Raw genomic sequence first — 10783 nt, forward strand, 5'->3', positions numbered from 1 at the left:
CCTGAGACTTTCTGAGAGCAATCGGTCAAAAGGCACAGTAAGAACACTCAATGAAGAACATATACGAAAAAAGCGCTAGAGAATAGTTTACCGTTGGAGGCTAGTTTAACGCTAGAAGTACATATTCTCATTTTTTAAAATTGGTAGTCAATAAGATATATTCATTCTTCCGTATATCTTTGATAGCGTGATGTAACTGAAGTCAGCGCCATCTAGTGGCGAACGCGTTACTTAACAATGTCATGTTATTTTAATCATGTTTGTTACAGTATGCTTATATTTATTGAAATTGAATTTAAATTTGGCAATAAAACGACTTCTCTTCAAAACTGACCTTTAAAATTAAATTGTTTTGAATTTTACTAAACTATGAAAATATGTTTAACCGTACGTTTCACTGACAACTTATTATTTTCATAACACAAACAGACTATAATTTATGACCATAGTAAATTATTTAAATTTATTGTCAGATAAAATAACTTTATTAAAATTCATTTTATTCTTGGTTACTAATTTACTATGCTTTTGAGTATGCATAGTTTTAGAATTAAAATTTTGATCTATGTACATTCCTACTTATAATACGAAATATTTATTGAAGCAAAACTTCTTTACGCAAGCTTGACTTGAGAGCGTTACGAAAAGTTTGATCGGGTGAGACGAACCTAGCAAGTGTCGTTAAAAAAACACGTAATAAATAAATGTAAATGTAATTAAATTAAAAGGGCATAGAATAAGAGAATATTAATTATTTCTTAACGCGACGAACTAAATCACAAAGAGTTAAATATATATTTAAAAAAAAAGCTAGCGATCAAATTGGATCAATTTGAACAAAATTAAATTAGACTAATGTAGAAAGTAATTTAATATAAGGAAACACAATTTTAAGCTTAATACAATTTGAATGAACAAACAACTTTATCTTCCTTTTATGGATTAAACGAACGAGTTTAACACAACCCGAAATTATTTTAAATCTACACTATGAACCGAAATAAATTTATGATTTATCTAATAATATCAATTTAAACTACATTGCGGGTTCGAATTATTTCTGACACGTGGGTGGAAGTTAACTGTGGACACTTATCATAGCTGGTCTCCGTGACACGTGGCTCCGCAGAAACTCCCTGGATAATCACCCGCCAGTCTCTTGAGTTCAGTTGTCCAAACTCCACGACACCATCTTCATCACGATATCAGCCAGGGTTAAAAAAATTTTTTGCTCGACCAGAGGGAAGAATCCCGATTGCTGATCCGTGCTCAAGCACAGCACGAGCCACAAGAAGGATCGAAAAGGTGGAGTAGTTCTTTATCGTAGATGTTGGGGTCCTAGCAGCCAGCCCACAAATTCTGCCACGTGATATCACCCGCAACAACGGCACCGCACGTGTCCACCACGCCAAGGACCCTGGAAGGTCACACCAGAAAGTGAGCCCGTCCGTAGTCAACCCCCAATATCTCTGAGTTGACACGGAAATGGCCCACAAAGATAAGCACATCCTAATATTTTACAATAATTTAATTTAATAAAATAATAAATTTTAGAGCAAATAAATTTAATCTAAAACACAATCTACACACATACTCGCAATTAAAACAAAAGTAAGTTAGTAATTAAAATTAAATAAAAGTGTTTAATATTACAACAACTCACCCAACAAAGTCGCACCCTGAACCTGACCGAGGCTGAAGACAAAGGAAAAGGAAGGAACGTTGGAACGAAGGTTTATAAAGTTTGAGCCTAATCTACACCGCGAACCCCACCAATGGTTGATTACGCAGCCCTACGTCACACGAAATACACCAATAGCGAAACGCCTAGCAATGAAGAATAATAATTACGTAAATAAATGAAGAATAATATTATTAAAAAAAATATACGTTACAAGAGAGAGAGAGAGATGCAAGCACACATCAACCCAACACAAAATCAAAAAGTAGGCAACTGAATCCAATAAAAATACTTAGTATTTTTATTAGTTTTACCGGTTACTATTTAAATGTTCATATAAATAGTGTGTGTTGGTCTATTTTTTAAATTGTTATCATAAACCGATAATTCGTAAATAGATAGCTAAAAAGTTTATAGCAATGACTTCCATTACAGGAAATAAAAAAATAAAGCACAAAACAAATCAGGGTGCTAAGGTGGTCTTATTGGTATTAGAAATCTATATTTAGTATATTTATATTTCTAAGCACGTTAAAACAAACATTTTAATGGATTACTAGTGTTTGAAATACAAAAGCTTTGATGTTTGTATCATTTCCACTATTTTCTGTGTTCTTAATGCAGCGGTCAGCAAGTGTTCCGCCTGCTATGAATATATAAGTATAATCTGATATTAGTATCAACACGATTGGTTTTGATCCGGTAGCGGCTTAATTGTGATCAACTGGTTAGCGGTTTAATTGTTACCAGTTTCTGTAACTGAATTTATTGATTAAACGAATTAAACTTTAATTCAGGTAGGGCACAGCAGGAAATGTCCTGCTCAAAATATTGAGCAGAAAGACTGGGGTAGTACCTAGACCTTACAGAAGATCACCACTAATTAATACCGTTTTCAATCAGTGTTGTCTTCCAATTGATGAGCAAGGTAACCAGTTCCCCGGGGGGACTTGGGAATAGGTTCGGCAACGCGCTTTCGATGCCATTGGTGTTGAAGAAGTCTATAAAAGTTACGGTAATCACTTAAAAAAGAACTAGTTTAACTTTTAATTATAACGCAGTTCTAAATAAAATACATAATTTTTAAATAAAAGGATTAAATGTATTTAAATATTGCGGGATTTCAAGGCAGGTTATATTACCTGCCTTGAAATTCTCGCTATTCATTAATAAAATCTAGATAAATTCAGGACAATACTGTGTCACGATATTTACATATATTAGTCACACATTTATAAAAAAAAGTCTGCATTTCATAATGACAAAAATATTATGTAACGGGCAACATTATGTGACGTTGGGCGGAGAGGAGTGAGACGGAGGAGAGGCGGTGAGGGGTGGAGAGGAGAGGCGAGGTGTGGTGAGGAGAGGAGAGTCGAGTAGCTGTTCATTCTTTTTTTTGGCGAGAGCGCGCTGATCGGACAAGAAATAATTTCGTACTTAGAATTAAAATTGTAAATTTAACTAAGAAATAAATCAAGTTAATTGTCAGTACGTTTTATTTTATCTACATAAAATACCGGCGTTACAAATCAGAAGCGGGATCAACCCAAAATGAAGAGAACCAATGAACATCCAGGTCAAGCTGTACGAGCAAAAAGGAACCGGGACTGGCACGTAAGCGAATCCAATATCAATAACTTTAATAGTAAAACTCATTCTGCTTCTATAAAAAATTTGATAAAAATGAGGGTAGATAAAATAGTTAAAGAATGTTTGAACAATGATGGTGAAACGTTAAAATCTAGATACCCTCGGTTACAAAATACTGAGAAGTTAGTTCCTGATTATGATCCGGATAGTCGTGATTTAAATATAAAAAGCTGGATTAATAAAATTGAACAATTAGGCATAATTTACAATTGGAACGATGAAACAAAATCATTTATTTTACAATCAAAATTACAAGGCCAGGCAAGGCAGTGGTTTAACAGATTAGATTCTTATGATCATTCTTGGGAGGAATGGAAAGCTATGATCATACGAGCTTTTCCACGTCATCATGATTATGCTTCACTGTTAGATGAACTTATGAATAGAAAGAAACTTTCATCAGAATCTATGACTAAGTATTTTCAAGAGAAATTAGCAATGTGTTATAGATGCCAACTGAGCGATCAAGCTGCCGTATCTTGTATTGTGCGAGGGCTGCCACAAGAACTCAGGGCTACGTCAGGGTCTAAAACATAGGATCAGATGCTATTACTTGGAGGAAGGGCATGACGGTTACCAGAGCTGAGAAGTGTACATCAGACTTTGAGGTGAGTGCAAATAATTTAGAATTGAGGAGAGATGAGTTACGAAACAATTTTGATAAAGAGTTAGAGAAATTAGATGTAGGAAACATAGGAGAATTTTACAATTGTGAATTGATTAAACTTTTAAAATCATATAGAATTTGTTTTGCTAGTACGAACAGGGAAATAGGTTGCACTAATTTAGGTGAAATGAATATTGAACTAAATACAAATAAACCTGTAGTTCGAAAACCCTATAGATTAGCGCATTCAGAGAGACAAATAGTGAGGAAATTAGTCGATGATTTAATGAGTGGAGGAATTATAAAGGAATCCAATTCAGAGTATGCATCTCCGATTATACTTGTGCGTAAGAAAAATGGTGACTATAGACTATGTGTGGATTATAGGGATTTAAATGCCATTACAATCAAAGATCGTTTTCCTATGCCCCACATTGACGACCAGTTAGCTAAGTTGTCGGGTAAAAGTTGTTTTACGAGCTTAGATCTATTTTCGGGCTATCATCATGTTAAAATTCATCCTAACTCTGTAAATAAGACAGCTTTTATTACACCAGATGGTCTGTACGAATACTTGAGGGTACCGTTTGGACTGGCCAATGCACCATCGGTATTCATGCGTGTTATTCAAAAACTAGTAAAACTTGTGGGTAGTAATGACATCGTTACATTTATGGATGACATGTTATTATCGACTTCTTGTATCTCTGATGGTTTGAAATTACTCGAAAAAGTTTTTATTCAATTAAAGAAGGCCGATTTAAAATTAAATTTAAAGAAATGTTCGTTTCTTAAGTCTAGTGTTTCTTTTCTTGGCCACGAAATTAGTTCGAATGGTATTAGGGCGGGTACTCAAAAAATTAACGCAGTATTTAATTTTCCTAAGCCTAGTAATTTACATCAATTGCGTCAATTCATAGGTTTATGTAGTTATTTTAGAAAGTACATAAATAAATTTGCCCTTGTAGTAAAACCATTAACCGACTTGACAAAAAAGTCTTCGGAATGGTCATGGGGTGATAAACAAGATTGTAGTTTTAACGAAATAAAACAAAAATTATGTTCTCGACCAGTGCTTGCTCTATATGATCCATTGTTACCTTGTGAAATTCATACAGACGCGAGTAAAATCGGTATTGCGGGTATATTATTTCAGTCACAAAATGAACGCGAATTGAAACCAGTATTTTATTTCAGTAGAGTAACTTCACGTGAAGAATCAATGTATCACAGTTACGAACTAGAAACATTAGCTGTTGTAGACTCATTAAAACATTTTCGAGTGTATATACTGGGACATTCGGTTAAAGTAGTCACGGATTGCTCCGCCGTTAGATATACTCTTTTAAAAAAAGATTTAATGCCTCGCATAGCTCGCTGGTGGCTTACGATTCAGGAGTTCGATATTGAGATTGAGTATAGACCTGGAGACCGTATGAAACACGTTGACGCTCTGAGTCGTAACCCATCAACCGATATAGCAGCTCCAATAGTTATTGATACGTTTCAATCATTAGATCGTAGTATTAATGTAAATATGATATCCAGTGATGACTGGTACTTGACGGTACAAATGCAAGATGAAAAGTTACAAAACATCGTAAAACAGTTATTAGAAGGAAATGCTTGTAATGATGTTAAAAACAATTATAAGATTAAAAATGATAGATTATATAGGATAACCTTGTATGGTGATAGATTAGTAGTGCCGTCATTTGCTAGATGGAAATTCATGCAAAAATTTCACGATCAAATAGGCCACGTAGGTATTAAAAGATGCGAAGAACTAATTAAATCAGATTATTGGTTTCCGAGAATGACTCGTTTTATAAAAAAGTATGTGAATAGTTGCTTAGAGTGCGCTTATGCGAAAGGACCTTACGGAAAACCGAGTGGCGAATTGCATCCTATTGCCAAGCCTAATGTTCCTATGGAAGTAGTTCATATTGACCATCTAGGCCCATTTAGTAAAACACGGAAGGGTCATCAATATATTTTAATGCTTGTCGATTCCTTTTCGAAATTTTTGATAGCGCGTCCAACTAGAACAATAAATTCTGTGGAAACTGTCACTGTTCTTAAGGACGTCTTCGGTTTATTTGGTTATCCTAATAAAGTAATAACTGACAGGAATTTAGCCTTTACTAGTAGAGTTTTTAAGGAATTCTCTATTAAATATCAATTCCGTCACACATTGAACGCCATAGCCTGCCCGCGAGCTAACGGACAAGTTGAGCGTTACAATCGTACTTTATTAGATGCTTTACGTACCCGCAATGTTGATCCTAATATGTGGACTGAATGCGTACCAGAGACGGTTTGGGGTATTAATAATACCATTAATGAAAGTCTAGGTTATCATCCTTACGAAATTATGTTTAGCCATAGGGGTAGATTAATGCCGAATTTAACTTGTAATGTAGACTCTACACCAGTAGAAATAAAACGTAAAAATGCATCAAAGCGATTAGAGCGACGAGCTGAAATAATGAAAAGAAATTATGATAAGCGCCACAAACCTGAGAATACGTTTAAAAAGGGGGACTTAGTTCTTTGGAAGCAAGCTCCATCAGGTGGCGAAGTTAAAAACGTAAATAGTAAATTACAAGTCCTTTACTCTGGGCCTTATATTGTTCAAAAGGTATTAAATAACGGGCGATATGAGATTAGAAGTGTAAAGGGGATGCGTGGTTACAAAAAGTTCTCCGGTGTAGTAGCCGCAGATTCTCTACGTACTTATCGAAGTGCCCCAGACTGTAGCGAGACTAGCAGCGATGATGATGTCGTTACTAGGGATGACTTGATTGATTTATTAGAAAGTTAAAATCTGTGAATGGTGCACCAATTGCGGTGCAATTGTTTCAGGATGGCCGACTGTAACGGGCAACATTATGTGACGTTGGGCGGAGAGGAGTGAGACGGAGGAGAGGCGGTGAGGGGTGGAGAGGAGAGGCGAGGTGTGGTGAGGAGAGGAGAGTCGAGTAGCTGTTCATTCTTTTTTTTGGCGAGAGCGCGCTGATCGGACAAGAAATAATTTCGTACTTAGAATTAAAATTGTAAATTTAACTAAGAAATAAATCAAGTTAATTGTCAGTACGTTTTATTTTATCTACATAAAATACCGGCGTTACAATTATATAAGCAAAAGATTTTAAACTAATAAAACAATATTCATAGTTTACTGTCATTTTAAGCTTCTAGCCCTTTATATACTTAACTGTGATTGAAAGGACTGAAAGCTCTCTGTGTAGGAGATTGGTCGCTTACTCCACTACGCTGCTTCTCTGCGGATTAGCGGATATATTACCTACTTTTTACACTCGTTTAATATACCTTCGCAACAATGTTAACGGTCAAGTAAGTGCACTGACCTTTAGACTTTAAATAATTCTTTTAATGAGTCTCAATCTCATTTTTGTAGACTTAAAAGGTTTTAATGACAGCTTTTGAGCTATGTATATTATATCTACTCGTATAGCTCTTCTCATGTCACTATATTAAAGTCTGTTGCCTTAATAATGTGCTACAAGGAAATGTAATAATTAAAGATTTAAATTTATGTATAAGGTTTTATAATTTATTATTATAAATAAATATATTATTATAAAATAATAAAAGTACGTCGATTGGCATTATCAACATTTCTATTATGACGATTGTTACAGACTTTTATACTTGGCGGTGGATTTTTTGGTTTTGTTCTTAAAACTTCGTTAATATTTGATTTATTAAATAAACAATTGATAACATTTCCTATAGTTTATTTATCAAATGAAATCTACTTAGATATTTTTATATAAAACCATTAATGATAGTGCGTAAATAACTTGTTAAGGAACAAATGCGTACTATAAATACACATCGACAATATAACACGTATTTTTATCTGAAGGAATTGTTTGTATGTATTTAATATAAATCACACAATTTCGTAACTTTACTATAGTCATTAATTTTATCTCTTGATAGAATGAGGTCGCCATATTTGGTCGAGTTTCGCATCATTTTGCCGTGATATTTAGGATTAGTGTTCAAGTTTATAACACTTAAATAACAAACAAAAAACGTTAGGCAATACACAAAATATTTGATAAGCATAATAAATAACCTAATACACAATAAAATGTAATGTTTTTTTTAAATATCTGAATTTAAAAAAGGTGATTCTCTATTCAACTGTATTTTTTTATCTTGAACGACACATATATAATTAAGTTTGTAATAAATCGAATAGGTACTGCATTAAATTTACTTGAGACATACGATTGATGTGTGAATAATAGTAATTTGTGGTCTAGATGAATATCAAATAGATTTTATTCTTAATTTTTACAATGGACTATTATGACATTCATCTGGACCGACATTCCAACTAAACATTAATAGGCTGAATCCTTTCACTTCACGACATTACACGATACTAAACCAATTCTTAGAACTGCACCAAGGCACAACATTGGTAGAACAGTGATCAAAATCATTCAAGGTTAAGCCGTTCCACGTCATACCTAACCCACAGTGACGTCTGATTGAACATAATGGCATCAGCGAGAGTTTCATCTCATTATTTTTAAGTATATACTTATTTCTTAACATTATGTTTTAAGAATATCTGTATGTTTTGGAAGAAATTGTGACATGTACATGTATTAATCTGCTGTAACGTAGTAGCATGTTAATATAGTGTCCTTTTTTTATGTTACTAGGTCGGCAAACAAGCGTACGGTTCACCTGATGGTAAACGATTACCGTAGCTTATAGACACCTGCAACACCAGAAGCATCGCAAGCGCGTTGCCGTCCCAATCCCCAATCCTCCCAGGAGCTCTGATCACCTTACTCACCAACAGGAACACAATACTGCTTGAAAACAGTATTATTTTGCTGTGATCTTCTGTAAGGTCGAGGTACTACCCCAGTCGGGCTGCTCCATATTTTGAGCAGGAAATTCCTGCTGTGCCCTACCTCAGTTAGTCCTATTCTTTTTTTCTTTTCTTTCGAAAGCAGGTTCTAATTATTTTACCATTGTTTGATCTTCGATCTGACGAGTATATTTTGAGCTATACCTAATAATACGTTTTTACTTGACAGTTTTATCAAATACCTACGTTGTATTACTTTTCGATATATTTAATCGAATTGAGCTTGTCTTCGTTTGTGAGCAAACAATTGTGTTTATAATTTTATAAGGCGATAAGACGAAATTATGCTCCATCATGCGCATATCTGTAAAATTAATTACCTATATATATGAAGAAGTCATGATATACATTTTTTTTTATGTCACTAGGTCAGCAAACAAGCGTACGGCTCACCTGATGGTAAGCGATTACCGTAGCTTATAGACACCTGCAACACCAGAAGCATCGCAAGCGCGTTATCGACCCAATCCCCAATCCCAATCCAACAGGAACACAATACTGCTTGAAAACAGTATTATTTTGCTGTGATCTTCTGTAAGGTTGAGGTACTACCCCAGTCGGGCTGCTCCATATTTTGAGCAGGAAATTCCTGCTGTGCCCTACCTCAGTTAAATAAATAAAATACATATAAAGAACTTACGTAGTCTAAGTACGTACAGCATCGAAGACAATATTAAGTCGTTCATTAAAATTGATACTTCGATAACAAGCGCCGTAATACTTCGATAACAAGTTGTGAATTATTTAATAGACAAATGAATTTCTTGAACATATTTCATCGCTGATTCATTTTAAAATTATACAGGAGCCGTGAATTGATTGACGCATACTTTTAATGTGCGTAGTTTAGAGAGTCCAAGGCAAAGTCATTAAATGTCTGTTACTTAACGTCTGATCTTTGTAGAATATAATAATTTGTTGCAATTCCTTTAAACCCTGTTATCATTACACGAAAAACAAAAAAAAAATACCAATTATTAAAAAAAATATACGCAATTAGGTAATTCAATTTTAACAATATCTATTACCATATATACCCATTTTTACAGCTTTTATTATATTTGCTTTAAAAAATTAGTGAAAATATTATCATTCTAGTGACATATAATAAATATAGGTCTTGTACACAATTGAGCACAAAGTTAATAAATTAAATAAATAAACATAAAAAAAGCTTTTATTTTAAACGCACTAAAATGCACTTTAAAACTTTCACTATCAACATATAACGTTATTTAAAAATTTACTTGACAAATAATATTGTTACAAGAATCAAGTAGGTACTCATATTTACATAGATTAAAAATTATAAAAATTAAAATCAATTAGATCAAGTTATTTCATTTAAATAGGTAAATTTAATATTAGTAAAAGTTATAACAACACTCAATTTCTTCCTATGTCGGGGGTCCAGAAACACAACATACACACGCCCAGGGCACGAAAAACATCTATATGGCCAAACTACTGTTTGTCGTGTGCGGCGATCAAACCAAGATCACTAGCTAGCGCAAGAGTCAGTGCTGTGACCGCTGTGAGTACTGTTTTCTATCCCTTTTTTTTAACGTGGGGAAAATCCATCATGGATACCTTCCGGCACGGGGGCGCTAGAATCTTATGTCAGACTCCTACTGACTAAAAAACCACCACGTATGAGCAGTCGTCCTCCTGGGTCGGGCAAGATGGGGTCGCGCTAGCATTCGCCACCTCGCTCACTGTTTTCTATCCTACCTTAGACATAGTATCTTCAAATTATATAATAAATAAGAATACGGACCAGATACATATAAGCGGACAAACCTACAAACGCTCAGTGTGCGGCCCGGCAAAGATATCTACATTGCCCTATGTGGCTCTTGGCAGAAAAAGAAAAGAGCTCCTGGGGGATTGGGGATTGGGTCGGTAACGCGCTTGCGATGCT

General features: G+C 34.5%; 1 long non-coding RNA gene across 1 annotated transcript; it reads right to left on the reverse strand.

Annotated features, from left to right (window-relative positions):
- Nucleotides 1–697: 697 nt before the first annotated feature.
- LOC123660632 lies at nt 698–1719 on the reverse strand. The gene is made up of 2 exons (XR_006744229.1): nt 1664–1719; nt 698–1417 (listed from the first exon to the last, which is right to left on the reverse strand). It is a non-coding gene; the product is annotated as an uncharacterized LOC123660632 (long non-coding RNA).
- Nucleotides 1720–10783: the final 9064 nt, after the last annotated feature.

This window comes from Melitaea cinxia, chromosome 15 (genome assembly GCF_905220565.1).
Source record: "Melitaea cinxia chromosome 15, ilMelCinx1.1, whole genome shotgun sequence".
NCBI lineage: Eukaryota > Metazoa > Arthropoda > Insecta > Lepidoptera > Nymphalidae > Melitaea > Melitaea cinxia.